Source organism: Haliotis rubra, unplaced genomic scaffold, assembly GCF_003918875.1.
Source record: "Haliotis rubra isolate DU_JTF1 unplaced genomic scaffold, ASM391887v1 Scf586, whole genome shotgun sequence".
NCBI classification, from domain to species: domain Eukaryota; kingdom Metazoa; phylum Mollusca; class Gastropoda; order Lepetellida; family Haliotidae; genus Haliotis; species Haliotis rubra.
The window spans coordinates 461,361-478,512 of NW_025767286.1; the positions used below are offsets into that span (position 1 = coordinate 461,361).

The following is a 17,152-nucleotide window of genomic DNA, read 5'->3' on the forward strand; positions in this document are numbered from 1 at the left end:
AGGGTTGGGCAGGCAGGTATTTGAACGCTGGTTATGTATGGCTGTTTATGCTAGTCATGACCATGCCAGTGAGATACCATGCTGCAGTTTAACATGCATACCCCATTCAGACACAACACTCATGTTAATCTTACAATTTCTTTCTTAATCACCTTTATCATGTTTATGTCGAGCAAGGTAACAATAATTATCATGTTTAGTGTCTTTTGGTATGATGCAAGAGATTGAACCACCAACTTCTGCTGTTGTGGCAGGTGCTCTATCAACAAGACCAGGTGAGAGAACAAAAGGGTAGGATGTAACTCAGAGGTGGAAGTTCCTCCTGTAGACAGTCCAGCTGTGTTTCCTTACATGTCCCTAATTTGAAAGAATACTAATTGTATCACCAGTTGTTCATTTGCTTCAGTTCAGAGGCAGAGAAGGTAACTAGGAAAGTTATCTCCCTTTGGCCTTCCTTGTTATTTTACAAGTTGCCAGTTGTCTATCATATATCTCAGTAAGTTTTAACCTTGTAAGACAGACCTTGGGTCTCCTTGTTATGGATCTTAGAATGGATACAGCTATATTCAGGTACCATGACCAGGGGCCTGTCGTAAGTCTATGTTAAAGTATGGGAGTAACGATCACCTTGAGCTCTACGATCGCTTTGGGAAACGGGCCCCATGAAACACATCCTCCATAAGGTGTCCCCGTGGTATTGCTGGAATATTGCTAAAAGCGACGTAAAACTAAACACACTCACTCCAAAAGCTACAAACCATCAACACCTCATCAACTCTTCATTTGTGCACCAAGGCCTGGCCCTACAAAAAGACTACTTTTGTTCATGTACTGACAAATTTGAAAGTTTCTTTATATAAATATCATGTGTACTTCCGGTTTGTAGGTTGTACTGCTGAGGTTTATGGACACTTCTTGGTCCTACATCACCAAGGAATACAGTCAAATTTTGCAATTTATAGCCTGTGAATTAAAATACAGTGAGAAACCAACAACTGCTCAGAGTACATTGGTACAGCCTTAAGTGAATTTGCTCTATGCATTACTTTGATTCAGGCAATTGCAAAGGTGTTCACATGACATTCGTACAGCTGATTTCACATAAGTTATACAGAGCCATATTTCCTACGCTAACCCCAAAAGCCCTGGATCCTAATTACAGGGATGTAAGTGTTGACTGTTGATGGAGAAATGTACTGTGAAGTATTGTTGTAGTATTCTGGTGTTTGGTTTATTGATGCAATGATGTTTATGGACAGAGCTGTTGTGACATAAAGATGCCTTAAGTAGGGGACTGTCTCAGACACCTAAGGCACCACAGTTCATTTAGTTGTGTCCTTTGTCTACACCATAATTCTACCTGTGAAGGTCCGGGTTACAATGAACCTTCAGTAACCCATGCTTGTCGTAAGAGGCGACTAACGGATCGGGTGGTCAGGCTCGCTGGCTTGGTTGACACATGTCATCGGTTCCCAATTGCGCAGATCAATGCTCATGATGTTGATCACTGGATTGTCTGGTCCAGACTCGATTATTTACAGACTGCCGCCATATATAGCTGGAATATTGCTGAGTGTGGCGTAAAACTAAACTCACTCACTCACTCCATTGTAGGTTTTTTTCGTGCACCCTGTATCCTTTCAATGTCATTAGCTACAGATTTAAATACAGGCCTTTGTTTGGTTACCAAGTGATCTGAATTGTGTCCCTTGCTTGGCCAGGATCACGGATGGATGGTTTAAATGCAAGTAAGATGCTTGGTTTTTCAGTTGTTGTGTGATTATCCCAAGTGGGTAAACGTCTTGGATCTTCGTCCCACAGTAAGCCATGGCATTTCAAAATGGCATGGAACCCTTCTCACTCACTCACTCATTATCAATCTACGTCAATTATGGAAAGATTGTCAGACAAAAATGTAAATATTGAATAAAGAATCACACTAAACAGGTGTCTTTTCATTTTTATTTCTCGTATAACTATTGTCATCTTAAATCAGGCGCTGATGCGAGCTCTAAATCAATCACAGAGTGTTCTGTTGTAGCTATTAGCATACAGTGGTTTTGATTGCATTGCAGCTCTTTCTGGTGCTTGTGCCTTGTTTCCGGTTTGATTAAGCAACAACCCCAAAACCCAAACAGTTACGATATTTCTTGTTCCGTCCGCATCATGAGCACTTTTGTGCTTGTCGAGTGAGTGCAGTTTAGCCATCACTCCACAGACTTTTAGTGAACTGCTACAAATCAGCTTAAATCTTACAATTGTACCCTTTAGATTAGTGTTGGTGAATCACTGGCGGGAATGTTTCACGGGTAAATTCCCAGTATTTTTTTAGATAATATTGTCCTTTAAATGAACTTCCCACCCCCACCAAAGTCTTTTTTGTCCCAGCCGAAAGAGCACACATATTATTTTGGGCCTTCCGAAGGCTCGTGACTTAGACCTTCACCCTTATGCACCCTCTTTGGACCGTTAAGATAGGATTGCTCCCCTATGGTCGATTAGATTTAAGAGGCATTTAGGTTCTATAAATCAGAGGTGGTCAAGATTGGGGACTGGTCAGTTCTCTGACCGTGTGGGACGTTGTTCGTTATTAGACTCAGGTTTGTCATGCGTCAACGGTTCCGTGTGATACAGCAGGGGTATTGGTGACATTCCTTACTGTGTGATCTGAAGTAGTACTGGTGAATACAGGCAAACGGTATGCGATCACTTGTTTTCTCGAGTTCAGCATTTCACTCAAAACACAGACTGAACACAACCTCAGAGTAAAACATTCCTTGAATATCTTCTATAACCCGTATCAATACCCCATTGATGTCCGTCATGGAGCCCGGATGAACCTTTGGTGTTAGTGCTGTGGTTTGTTCAGACATATACTAATGATGGAATGTCAACAACTGATAAACCCGACCTGTGAAGGTCCGGGTTAGAATTGGTCTTTAGCAACCCATGCATGCTTGTCATAAGAGGCGACTGACGGGATCGGGTGGTCAGGCTCGCTGATGTGGTTGACACGTCATCATATACCAACTGCGTAGATTGATGCTCATGCTGTTGATCACTGGAATGTCTGGTCCAAACTGGACACTTTATACAATGTAGGTTTCCTTCAAAGCCCAAGGTGATCGGGCGCGAAGACTTCGTTGATGGCGACATTTTGTACCCTGATTACGTGGATCGTTTAAGACCTTCATCGACACATACGTTTGATATATATGATGTTCTCGAGGCATGCATTTCAGAGCCTGCGAGTCTTCGGCATAACGCATGAGTCAAGATTTCTGGCAATGACCCAGGTGAGGGTGTACAGTGATTCCTCCCGGTGGTGCCAAACGTCTACCATATCAGAAAAAAACATGGACATTTGCCTAATTCTTGCCAGACAATTCTTCAATTTTGAAATGGGAGGAAATCCGACGGTTTCAAATCTGATGAATACGGAATATGTCCAATGTTTTCAAAGCCTCAGGGGGGCGGTGGGGTAGCCTAGTGGTTAAAGCGTTGGCTCGTCACGCCGAAGACCCAGGTTCGAATCCCTACATGGGTACAATATGTGAAGCCCATTTCTGGTGTCCCCCGCCGTGATGTTGCTGGAATATTGCTACAAGCGGCGTAAAACCAAACTCAGTCAGTCAGTCAAAGCCTCAGTCATGTTGACAGAATGTTGGGTAAGCACAGTTGACACACCAAATCAGCATAATAGTGGACATTAATAGACTGGCCTCGGGAGATAAATCACCAGTAAGATTCCCTTTGAATCCCAGAAAACGGAAGTCATCACTTTTATATTCTTTTCAAAGGAAGGTGGACAGTCGTGAAACCAAGAAACACTTATGGCTACAAGTTGTTCAACAAACGCAAACTGGTCCGCACCAAAACAACGTAAATGTACACGGCAGAGGATGAACTTGGAGCGTTTTTGATGAGAATTCTGAAGCTTTGGAATCCAGAGTGCTGACACCGTTGTCGTGCCCAGTTCATTCCCCAGAATGCGCCTGTAAAGATGCGGGTAAGAACTGGTCTTCAGCAACTCATTCTTGTCGTAAGAGGCGACCGCCTTGTTATCGCATCCCAATTGCACAGATCGATTCTCATGTTGTTGATCACTGGACTGTCTGGTCCAGACTCGATTATTTACAGACCGCCGCCACATAGCTGGAATATTGCTGAGTGCAGCATTAAACAACCAACCAACCCCAGAATGCACGCAACTCTCTCGTGAAGGGTGCCCGCCGTACTATCTATGTGGCACTTGCTGGTTCCACGATCTTCCGTAATCATGTCATGTATTTTATCAACAAAACCTTATGTCCTGGAAGTCCACGGAGAATTATTTGGCAGAGTTCCTGATCTTGGAACATCTTCGAGGCTCTCAATTCCCATCTCCAACCCCTCCAAACAATGACAAAGAAGCGAGCGTATTCTCATAAAGCTTACGTGGAAATAACAGTGACCAGTCACTCCTTTGGGTGGCATTTTAGAAGTTGGGAAGTACAATACAGACACACTTCATGGATAACAACTTCTTTATTTCGTGTGTGCGACGTTTCGATAGAGACTCATGTCCTGTTTGACAACCGTACAAGAGTCTGTATCGAAACTTCGGACTTACGACATAAATAAGTTGTTATTTATAAAGATTGCCCAGTCAGTTGGTGATATAATTGTCATTGAGCGATTGAAACATTCTATTTAAGATACCCTGTTACAGAGGGAGAGTGAGTGAGTATGATTTGACGCCGCTTTTAGCAATATTCCAGCAATATCACGGCGGGGGATACCAAAAATGGACTTCACACACTGTACCCATGTGGAAAATCGAACCTGGACCTTCGCCATGACTATAGCGAACGCTGTCACCATCAGGCTACCCCTGAAGGAAGAAACCCATCAGGGTAGAAATACTTCAATGTGGATACTGCAGCTCAGATTCTTTTCTGAACGCAACACATGAAGGGGTATCACCCGCCATCACCACTGCCTAAAATAGATACCTTTGAGTGAGTATGGTTTTACGCCGCATTTAGCAAAATTCCTGCAATATCATGGAGGGAGACACCAGAAATGGGCTTCACACATTGTACCAATGTGGGGAATCGAACCCGGGCATTCAGTGTAACGAGTGAATGCTATAACCACTAGGCCACCCAACTTCCCGCCTTTGAGAATATGGGGCTGATAGCCCGCATTAATCACGTGACCTACCCTATCCACCCGATCATTTATATCAGACGCCGCTTACGACAAGATAAGATCGCTGGGAAACTATATTTTTACCCCGGCATCTCCACGGGTACCTCCCACACCAGGTTGTCACATAACGCTGTAACAGGAACACTGTACTAAGAGGCGTTCAACCCAACGCGCCCACTCTCGTTAAGTATGTATTAAGAAACGTAAACAATATTTTTGAGGATTTATTTAAGAGCACTGGTGCCCCTTTGAATTTAAAAGGAATTGTTTACACACACACACACACACACACACACACATATATATATATATATACAGAGGCCCAGATACGCATAGAAAATTTTCCAATTACGCATTGAAAAAATAATTGTTGCGTATACCAATTTACGCATTTAAAATGTTAGATACGCAAAAAGTTTAAAACAAATGCGTACGGAATATATTTATAAAAATCGCTTGCGTTATGAAAAAGACATCTATTGCTATCAAGTTGTACTGTTAGTGTAGGACAAGTGTTGTACTGTCAGTATAGGAGTGATTTTTTATGAAATCATTTTTATGAAATCATTAAAGCTGGTTTTGATTAGGTATGACATAAGGCAGAACATACCTGCTTAGTAAACTTACTCAATGACATATACTTAGGTGAGTAAAATGACTGAAATACGCACATATTTGAAAGCAGTGGGTAACGGAAAATGAAATACCCACTCAACATTCATAATACCCACTCCAAAAAAATACAGTGGGTACAGTACCCACATGAGTTAAAGACCCGTGAAGGTCCGGGTCTATTAGAATAGCCCTTCAGCAACCCATGCTTGCTATAAAGGCGACTATGCTCGTAAAAGGCGACTAACGGGATGGTAGGCTCGCTGACTTGTTTGATACATGTCATCGGTTCCCCATTGTGCATATCGATGCTCATCTGTTGATCACTGGATACTAAGCTGGAATATTGCTGAGTGCGGCGTAAAACTCAACTCACTCACTCACATGAGTTAAATCTTATCTGGAGCTCTGTACTATATATATACATATATATATATTCAGATACTAAGCGTTAAGCCTGAGTCACACCAAGGTAGTTCTTAGTACGTCTTGCCCCGTCCAAAATGTAATTCTAAAACGGGCTCGAACGGGATTGCATGTGTAACGTTTGTAACAATTACGATGCTAGTTTGATCATAAACAGTTCTCAGTACGTCTATTTAGTCTTTACACCGTCCCCAGACAGTTGGTATTACGTTTACATGGGTAAAATTGTCCGTTCACCCCGTGTGGACGTTTTCAAGCAGTTAAATAACGTCCTTAGTCAGTTTATATCCCTTCTGAACTAGACCTCGTTCTGATCTCGTTTTTAATACGCACAACCCCAGTACAGGGCAGTACGATATGACAAGGAAGGGTATAAATACTTGCATTTCTAACACGTTCGTCATTTGGGATAGATATTTCTACCTGTGAAACATGAACAAGTTTGTAGCTGTTTAACCTGTTGAATGCTTGTTTCCTGCATGTTTTAACGTGTTGGGTGAGGAACTGGCTTAAACCTGTGAGGCGAATAGCTGTGGGACATGATCATCAACTGATGGAGGAGCTCCGCCTTGATGATCACGAGTCCTACAATTTCTTGAGAATCACCCCACCCATGTTTGATGAACTTCTTGACCGCATCACCACCCCCTACTGAAAAGCTTTGGAACCAGGGATGAAGTTCGCCATCACTCTTCGTCATATGACATTAGAAGATATCCTGTGCCACCTTGCAATATGAATTCCGGTAGTCAGAAACACAATCTGCCTGTTGGTGAAAGATATCTGTAATGCTTTGGTAATGGATCTCAGGAAAGAAGTCATCTAGTGCCCTGTTGACAGAGCCACTTGGGAAGACGTTGCCGAGGAGTTCCTGAAACGCTGGGATGTCACACATGTTGCCATCAGAAAGCCTCCCTTCTGAGTCTGCTCTGTCACAGACATCTGAGGTGAGGTGAGGTGAAATTGGGTTTAACGTCGTGCTTGGGAATATTTCGCTCATATGACGACGTGCATGCGTGTGTATGTGTATGTGCGGCTGCTTGTACTAGCCAAGACTGAAGCTGGTTTTATAGTGCTAGCCCACTGAGATACCATGCCGCAGTGAAGCATGAATATACCCCACTCAGACACATTATACAGACTCCGAGCCGACCAGTCCTTGTTGTACCCATGAATGCCGAGCGCCAGGCAGGGACCAACAAGTCAACAAGTACCATATTTTAACGTCTTTCGGTATGACGCGGTTGGGATCGAACCCGCGACCTTCCGCTCTCCGGGCGGACGCTCTAACCACTACACCACGGAGGCGGCCCACAGACATCTGAAGGTCCAGGGAACACAGCTCTCTCTTCCGGCACAGAAGGCTCAGCAACCATGGCTTCATTTGGGCTTGTTGATCTTGGACTGGATTTCCCACAACCTGTCTTGGTCCAACCTTCTTCTTCCTTGGCGACATGGTGATGTCGATGTTTCTACCTTGACACTGCGAACGGGAATGAGAACGGACTAGAACGTGCTAGGTACGTATAGAAACGGGACAGGACGTGATTGCTATTACGATTGCACGCACGAGGAATGGAGTGAGAAAGTAGTGCGAACTGGAAGATCTGCGTGAAAACGGGTTGGTCGTGTTAAGAACGAGTTAGAACGGGGTTGTGCGTATTAAGAACGAGATAGGTCTAGTTCAGAACGGATATAAACTGACTAAGGGCGGGATTGAACTGCTTGAAAACGTTGTCCACACGGGGTGAACGGACAATTTTACCCAATCTAAACGTAATACCAACTATCTGGGGACGGGGTAAAGACGAGATAGACGTAGGCTACTGAGGACTGTTTATGATCGAACAGGCATCGCAATTTTTACAAAACCTACACGTTCTATACATTTCCAGCCCGTTTTAGAATTATTTTTTGGACGGGGCAGGACGAACTAAGAACTACCTTGTTGTGACTCAGGCTTTAGTCTAATCCCGCATCGCCAGTGAAGAAATCACAGCAGCGCAACAAACACCTAATAATGTCTGATAAGGAAAACATCAGACACGCTCGCACGCATGCGTACTAACGCGTTAATCCCATTCATCTCACCTGACTAAGGGAGTAAATGTTAAAATGGTTTAATGCTTCTTTGAATTAATACACTGTTTTCAATCACAGTGGTGTATATACACCTGGAGAAGTTGTTACATATATCATGTCTTCTCCCATGTCGAGGGTCACGGTAAATATACATATACACGTCAACTGTCGTTTTCCTCAACGTCAGGCCAGATGACCTTTGACCCGAAGGTTGTGACAAGACGGTGGCAGTGACACAAGTGACAACAGAGCGACACCCCGGAATGACTGACAGACATTTTTATAACGGGATGCCAGCCCTGAAAGTGATTGATGCCGTGTTGAAGAAATATGCAATACCTAATTCGTGATATTTTTGACAAAATGCCTCTTTATAGATCACAAAAAACGTCGGTGTAGAATGTACAAACGCATTAATCGGATCCAAATGGGAGACAGTTATTCCAAATATATCACAATCTACGAAAAAAAAAGATTGAAGTGAATAGATGCACATATCGCGTTTATCTATAGTCCTCGCCACTTGAAATAGAATCAAGAAGCATTTGCATGTGTGGTAGTACATATGAAGAGAAAACATGTCGTTCCGGCTATGAAGGTGCTCATAGCTAACATCGCAAAGACCCTTCGTGAGTCACTGAATCAGCTGGGTTATCCGCCATCTGCATCAATTTTCTAGCTGTATCGCGATGGGCACCCGTGAAGATCCGGGTTAGAATTGATCTTCAGCAACCCATGCTTGTCGTAAGAGGCGACTAACAGGATCGGGTGGTCAGGCTCGATGACTTTGTTGACATTTGTCATCAATCCCATTTGCGTAATTTTAAGTCAGACTATAAACCTCTGTTTCGAGTAACTTCTTACAGAAGACAAACTCTACAGAAAGATACAGCCAGTTTGAACAAGTGGATACTTTGGGTAATTACGAATTTTGTCAAAATAAAAAGGTTATGAAATATTTTATGCGTATTTGTGTGCAAGCAACAACAAAAATAAAGGGGTCATGGGGATTATGGTTGACACATGTCATCGTATGTCAGTTGCGTAGATTGATGCTTATGATGTTGATCACTGGATTGTCTGGTGCAGATTCGATTATTTCCAGACCGCCGCCATGTAGCTGGAATATCACGTAGAGCGGCGTGAACAAACAAACAAGCAAGCAAGCAAACGTAAGGATTTCCGTCCATTTATTTACGTCTCACTGAAATGAAGTACATTTGTATAATCCAACAGGACGTCACGTCAACTCTCAAACTCACCTTATTAATGTATCAACGTAGTGATTACATCTACAAGTAACAGGCAGCTACTTAATTCTACGGATTCACGATTATTGAGAGGCAAGGTGAGAAAACATGGCGCTTAACGTCATGTTCGCATCATTTCACTGATACAGCGGTTGACGCACATGCACGGGTGTGCGGGTAATTTCTGTGTTTAATTTGTAAAAGTGCAACAATTACACAGTAGATAGATAGTTTCCGATAAATGACAGAGATTAGAAAGCGGTTTGCCATAAAACTGGCTACAACGCGTGTAAACCCCATGTCTGTTTTGATATCGACAATGTGACACTTGTCAACCAATCAACGATGACTTCGAATAACCCATGGTATGTGGATCGGGAAATCGACAAGCAAGTGTCACTTCAACAATACAATGAATAAAAGTTTAACTCCACTGGCTGCGCTGTAACAGAGTTTCAGAACCTTGTGATGTGTTTTCAAGAGAATGTGTCATCTTTTTCACTTGTTTAATTTGATGTGTGTTATGAATTTGCATGGCGATTGTTGAACGCCTGCCACACAGTGACAAGCACGACATCTTTGATTGACATAATTCTTAACAGTTCATCCATACGATATGTTTCGTAAAGACATTGGGAAAAGGAACGTGTGTTTTTTGTCTATTATGTCAGTTGAATTTCACTAAATTGTCAACCGGTCCACTCATCGTAAAATCTATTGATTTCGTACCTATTAAACATGAAGCGTTTGTTTTAACATACCACAGCTGCCGTCTGCCTCGTGTCACGAAAATCTCCTTTAGCACGTGCAAAATGGCGGGTTGGTTGCAGTGACGAGATTAGCAGAGCAAACACGCCACGATCTTCACGAGAATTATCCTGTTCTTGAAAGAGAATATTTCCACCAATCAAGAGGTGTTTGATACAGCGCGGAGTCAAACTATAGGGTGATACCATTTTAGTATATTTCTTGTAAATGAAAGAGCATATTTGAAACTTCAAGTTAAGTTGAAAACTCAAAATATCTAACGTTGAAATTCCAAGATACTATGGAAAAAGTTCAAGATATTATACATGACACGATGGTGATATTTTAACAAAATTACAATATACTCTTTAACACTGCATGATATTGCACTTGAATTTTCATAGTTTTAGAAATTTCTACACGATATGTTAACATTTCAGCATATTTCTTGAAAATGTCTAATTTTAACTTACTAGAAGACAAAATCAAACTGACATGGCCCTATTTGCCTTCAATATTACAGAGAGAAAAATCGCTTTTCTAAACATTTTTTGTCTGGATGATTTTCTCGACGAATACAGTCCATAATTTCGAGTTGGTTAAAAAGTGTAACATTCCGTGAAAATCCGTCATCGTATCCCAATTGCGTAGATTGATGCTCATGCCGTTGATCACTGGATTGTCTGGTCCAGACTCGAATATTTACAGATCGCCGCCATACTACTTGAATATTGCTGAGTGCGGCGTAAACAAAACAAAACGTGTAAAAAATAATAAGTATTTTTATAATAAACCATTTTGCCCACAACTGCATGAGGTTTGAATATCGAACTGCTCTATCAATAACATTACAATTACAACAAGTTACTGTTTTCAACCTTTGAACATTAAAAAACACATAAAGCTAAAAAGTCGATGTAAAGAAATATTCCCATTTAAATCCCAAAATTGACATAATACATTTTCTTCAAAGAAGCAAATTATACAGACCGATGAACCAAACTTGCATATCCGCATCAATAACCAAGCAGTTCTGTGATTGCTAGCTGATGTATGTGATTGTTGGAAGGTTGCAAGTTGGATCATTAATCACTATATATAGCGCATAGCAACGACAGTCGAGACTTGAGGAGATATATATGCTGGTTCCTTTTAACGCCACTCAGAAACGTTCTAGCTTTCCCGCCGGTCTTTAAAAGATTTAGTCTTGACCAGTTGATCCATTTGATTGAACCTGTGAAGATACCGGTTAGAATTGATCTTCAGCAACCCATGCTTGTCGTGAGAGGCGATTAACGGGACTGGGTGGTCAGGCTCGCTGACTTGGTTGACACATGTCATCGTATCCCAATTGCGTAGATTGATGCTCGTGTTGTTAATCACTGGATTGTCTGGTCCAGGCTCGATTATTTACAGATCGCCGCCATGTAGCTGGAATATTGCAGAGTGCGGCATTATACAACCAATCAACCGACCATTTGACTGACATTGTGACCAGCGACACACACAACACGATAAGACATTATCCAAGAGAACAGCGAGCCTGACCACCTAATCCCTTACATCTCCTCTTACGACGACATGGGGCGGTGGGGTAGCCTAGTGGTTAAAGCGTTCGCTCGTCACACCGAAGACCCGGGTTCGATTCCAAACATGGGCACACTGTGTGAAGCTCATTTGTGGTGTCCCCCGCCGTGATATTGCTGGAATATTGCTAAAAGCGGCGTAAAACCATATTCACTCACTCACTCTTACGACGACAATCATTTGGTTGCTGTGATTTCTGTGTGGCGTTTGAGTCTGCACTCGGCAATATTTTATATATATGAGGTCAGCCTGTAAATAATCTTGTCTTGACCAGACAGTCTATTGGCTGACATCATTGGCAGCCATTTTCGACAACCATGTGGTTGCTGAAGACAAGTCTAGCACGATCCCTCACGGACCCTGTTTATAATAATGAGTGAGTGATTTTAGTTTTACGTCGCTTTTAACAATGTTCCAGCAATGCCACGGCAGGGGACACAAAAAATTGGCTTCACACATTGTACCCATGTGGGGAATCGAACGCGGGTCTTCGGCGTGACGAGCGAACGCTTTAGCCACTAGGCTACCCCGCCCCTATATACAATAACCAACGGGTTATAACGAACTCAAATGGACCACGAAGTTTAGTTCGTATTTTGACTTAAAAATATACAAGACGCAGCCACTCTGTCTGTGTGATTGTGTGTGTGTGTGTGGTTGGTTTCTTGGTTGGCTGGTTGTGTGCAATATTCCATCTATATGACGTCAGCTTGTAAATAATCATGTCTGGACCAGACACACCTGTGATGCATACTTTAAGCAGTGACCCACGACGTCGGAGGTAATCGTCAGGGACACCAGAAATAGGCTTCACACATTGTGCCCACACTTGTGGGGAATCGAACCCGGGTCTTCGGCGTGACGAGCAAACGCTTTAACCATTAGGCTACCCCACCGCTTCACCACTCAAAAGAAGCCGTGTAGTACAGTATATATATTAAAACGCTAGTGTTTGGGGAATCAGCTCGCATGGCTAGAGGTTCCACTATACTAACCTACACACAACACAGCACCTGAGTGAATAAACGAGGAGCCACAGAATGATTTGCGTCCGTCTGTCGTCCCTTTTTTAGATCTACTCCAGCTAAACATAAACGCATTTACTGATAAAACCGACGACAAAGTTGTTACTGTGAACTGAAGACTATATCATTTTGTTTGACCGAAGCATCGATGGTAAATGTGTGCAATGGATGACCAGCTGCGCTTGATTTGACCAACATAGAAAATAAACAGCCGTAAAGACAGATAACTGAACTGCATCTTGGATCTGTTAGCTTAAGAGACACTGGTCCTGGATTAGACCCGATGCTCCCTATCAATGAGAGAGACACTTGGCAGGTTTCCGATTGAGGAACGTGGTCCCTGAGTCTGTAATATTTCCCGTTTTCCCGTCATAAAATATTTGTCCGTTTCCTCCATATTAATATATATATGCCTGCCAGAAGATAGTTTTTTTACACACAAGGTAGCCAAGTGGTAAAGGCGTTCGCCCGTCGCCTAAGACCCATATTCACACATGGATACAATGTGTGAAGCCCGGGAAGTGTCCCGGGAAGTTGAATGATTTATTCGATTATTCAAATATGGTATTTTTTTCTAAAGCCGATTTGTGGAACATACTTAGCTAGCCATGTTTGTTTGTATCATCTAGTTTGGTTTAATTAAATGAAGATATTCTGCCGTAATTTCACTAAAGGCTAAAATGAATGTAGCACACACAAACATGAAGTATGTGGACAGAATGGTGTGCCAGTTTTAGTTGGTGATTAAAACGAAGAGCTTGTTTACGAAAAGGGTCATTGGTAGTTTATGAGACCTAAACCTTAACTCTTCGCCTTTCATCGTCAGTAGGTGAGGTGAGGTGAGGTGAAATTGGGTTTGACGTCGTGCTTGAGAATATTTCGCTCATATGACGACGTGCATGCGTGTGTATGTTTATGTGCGGCTGCTTGTACTAGCCCAGACTGAAGCTGGTTTTATAGTGCTAGCCCACTGAGATACCATGCCGCAGTGAAGCATGAATACCCCACTCAGACACATTATACTGACTCCGAGCCGACCAGTCCTTGTTGTACCCATTAATGCCGAGCGCCAGGCAGGGACCAACAAGTACCATATTTTAACGTCTTTTGGTATGACGCGGTCGGGGATCGAACCCGCGACCTTCCGCACTCCTTTCGAAAAAGAGTCGTTGGTATTTTACGAGATCTAAACCTTAACTCTTCGCCTTTCATCGTCAGTAGGGTCGGCGGGGTAGCCTAGTGGTTAAAGCGTTCGGTCGTCACACCAAAAACTCGGGTTCAATTTCCCACATGGGTGCAAATGTGAAGCCCATATCTTGTGTCCCCTGGCGTGATAGAGCTGGAAAAGCTAAAGGCGGCGCAAAACCATATTCACTCACTCGCCGTGTTCCCATTCAACATATATAACAGTATTGTCAAGAGCTGTCTTTGGCCAGCATATTGGTGTATTTGACAGCGGACCGAGTACTGCTTGACAGTTGAGCTTTCTGTTTATCAGCAAAAAAGGAGAACTCAAAATCTCAAATCACTGTCATATTCCAACATTTTAACTCTTGTTTTGAAAGATGAAAAGCTCTCAAAGTTTGACTCGCTTTCGCAATTTAGATTTTTCAATCTGAATTTGGAAAATGAAATACTCGCGATCTCGTTACGTACAACAGCTTTCTGTCGTTATGTTATATGTCAAAACTACACATCGCCCTTAAAAGTTAAACACCCTTACTTTCGATCTGAAACCACCAATTCACCTAAAAGAAGCGACAAAAGCATATCCTTAATCCCGAGAAAAAAGAAAATGCAAGGTTAAATTGTACGATTCCGACTTTACAATCTCACGTATGTGTCGTCGTGAATCACGAACAGCCACGATACCAAGCGTTCGCGAAAAGGCGAGCGTATCCTGCTCAATCGAAGGCATTCGTCATATACACATGCGAAGCCAAGTCAATTGTTCACCTGAACAAACACGGGATAATACGAACAAAATCATTTTAAAAAGTCGCGATTAACAGAAACGATCAATTACGAGGTTGAGTCTGCCCATGTCTCGATGTTCAACATGGAAGCCGATCTGTCAAAATATTCACGGACAGAAACTCGCCATGTAGCATGATGGCGACTTCTAAATGAATCCCTGATATCAGGCTCGGCTAAGCGATGCGAGCGGTAATACGTTACGGACTTGTGTAAACTTCATTCATCATTTAGGGCGGCAGGGTAGCCTAGTGGTTAAAGCGTTCGCTCGTCACGCCGAAGACCCAGGTTCGATTCCCCACAAGGGTACAATGTGTGAAACCAAAAATTGGCGAATTCTGAACAGAAGTTTACACCAAAACGCAGCTGTTCACATGCACGATATGTGCACATGCTTTTCAGCAATTTGATGCATGATCTTCGTACAATTCATCTGCATAAGGTCTGCAGTTGGTTCCCCCAAGTTAGTGGAGAAATCAATCTTCGATGCATGCATGCATGCACGCGCACACACACACACACACACACACACACACACACACACACACGTATAACATAACATATAGTAAGTGTTTTCAGTGAGTCTAAACTTTTGATGGGAAGTATATATACAAGAAGTTGTCATCCATCTGGTATCTTGCCTGAATAATGTTCCTCACCTACTTCGGGCGGTGGGGTAGCCTAGTGGTTAAAGCGTTGGCTCGTCACGCCGAAGACCCGGGTTCGAATCCCCACATGGGTACAATGTGTGAAGCCCATTTCTGGTGTCCCCCGCCGTGATGTTGCTGGAATATTGCTAAAAGCGTCGTAAAACCAAACTCAGTCAGTCCTCACCTACTTCTAAAATACCAATCAAACAGATGGTCGTTGAATTGTTTTAAACGAAAACCCGACTGCACCAAGAAACTGTGCAGAAAACTACAGAAGCTGCTTCATCTGCACAGATTATTCTGATTATGGGGAAGGATAACAATATCTGGATGAACAACGCCTTTATTACAGTGAGAGCGACGTTTCTGTGTAGGTTCTAACACCGTTATCAAGTAACATTTACAATCTACACTGAAACATCGCCCCCTCTTTAACAAAGAAGTTGTCCATCCATATATTGTTATCCTTTCTTAGAGCCCCAACTTCTAAATTCCTCTAAAAAAGTTAGTCATATTGTGCTTTCACCCGCGAAGATCCGGGTTAGAATTGTTTTTCAGCAACCCTTGTTTGTCGTCAGAGGACCCGTGAAGATCCGGGTTAGAATTGATCTTCAGCAGCACATTCTTGCTGTAAGAGGCGACTAACGGGATGGGTGGTTGGGCTCGGTTTACACTTGCCATGGCACAGAACACCACATAGAGCCGTAATATAGTACGGCTTTAAACAACAAACTGGGATCGTGGACTTAGTTGATTCATGTCATCGTATCCACATACCGCACATGGCCAGGTTATTAACGTGCTTATCAGTACTGTATCTCACTTTAGGTACTATTTCACTCTCATGAACGACAAATCCCAAAGTCAGATTCGAACCCAGACCGTACACCCTTTGACCAACTAGACTACCTGATCTCTTCGTTAAAGGTCACATGCAACGTAAAACACAACTTTGCAGATTCTGATACCTTTCGGTATGGACTTACCGAAACAAATCGTCAAAAATGCAAATTCAACTTATAAAGTTGAAAAAAACGCGATGAAAAAACCCGCGCGAAATCGGAGTTCAAACGATTCACTAATTTTCCCCCAGCGCTTTGGGGAAAAGTGGTTTCAACTGTTGGGCTGCGCTCATAGCACATGCGCAGTGAAATAGGTTCGCGCAGCTTGTATAAAGCGGGTTGTCCGGTGAAGGCTTTGGTGTGAGCTATTTTTCTAATGTTTTGTTGATATTTCACAGGCGCGAGCTTTTTATATTATATGTTATGACAGTAGATTACCGATTTAACTGTTTATATAATTTCATTTGTCTATTTCACCACACGTTCTTCTTACCGAGTCACTTTCTCAGTTCGATACTTAAAAGCAATGTCATTATTTAGCGTTGACAGAATTTCTAACTACGATATAGATATGTCGTTGTCACAGACAAAACTCAATGTCTGTTTTATTGATACCTGTGTGTCTGCCTGCCTGTCTGCTAATGACAATATTCAATACACAACTCCGATCACTGACCACATGCAATTTGAACTTAACACCAATCAGGCTATACACCATAAACAAAACGCATGATTGATTTATGGCCCGAGTTCGGTCTCTGTCA

General features: G+C 42.6%; 1 long non-coding RNA gene across 1 annotated transcript; it reads right to left on the reverse strand.

Annotated features, from left to right (window-relative positions):
- Window positions 1–28: 28 nt before the first annotated feature.
- Window positions 29–13,950, reverse strand: LOC124254897. Its single transcript, XR_006892577.1, has 3 exons — window positions 13,937–13,950; window positions 10,325–10,329; window positions 29–118 (listed from the first exon to the last, which is right to left on the reverse strand). It is a non-coding gene; the product is annotated as an uncharacterized LOC124254897 (long non-coding RNA).
- Between the last annotated feature and the right edge of the window lie 3,202 nt (window positions 13,951–17,152).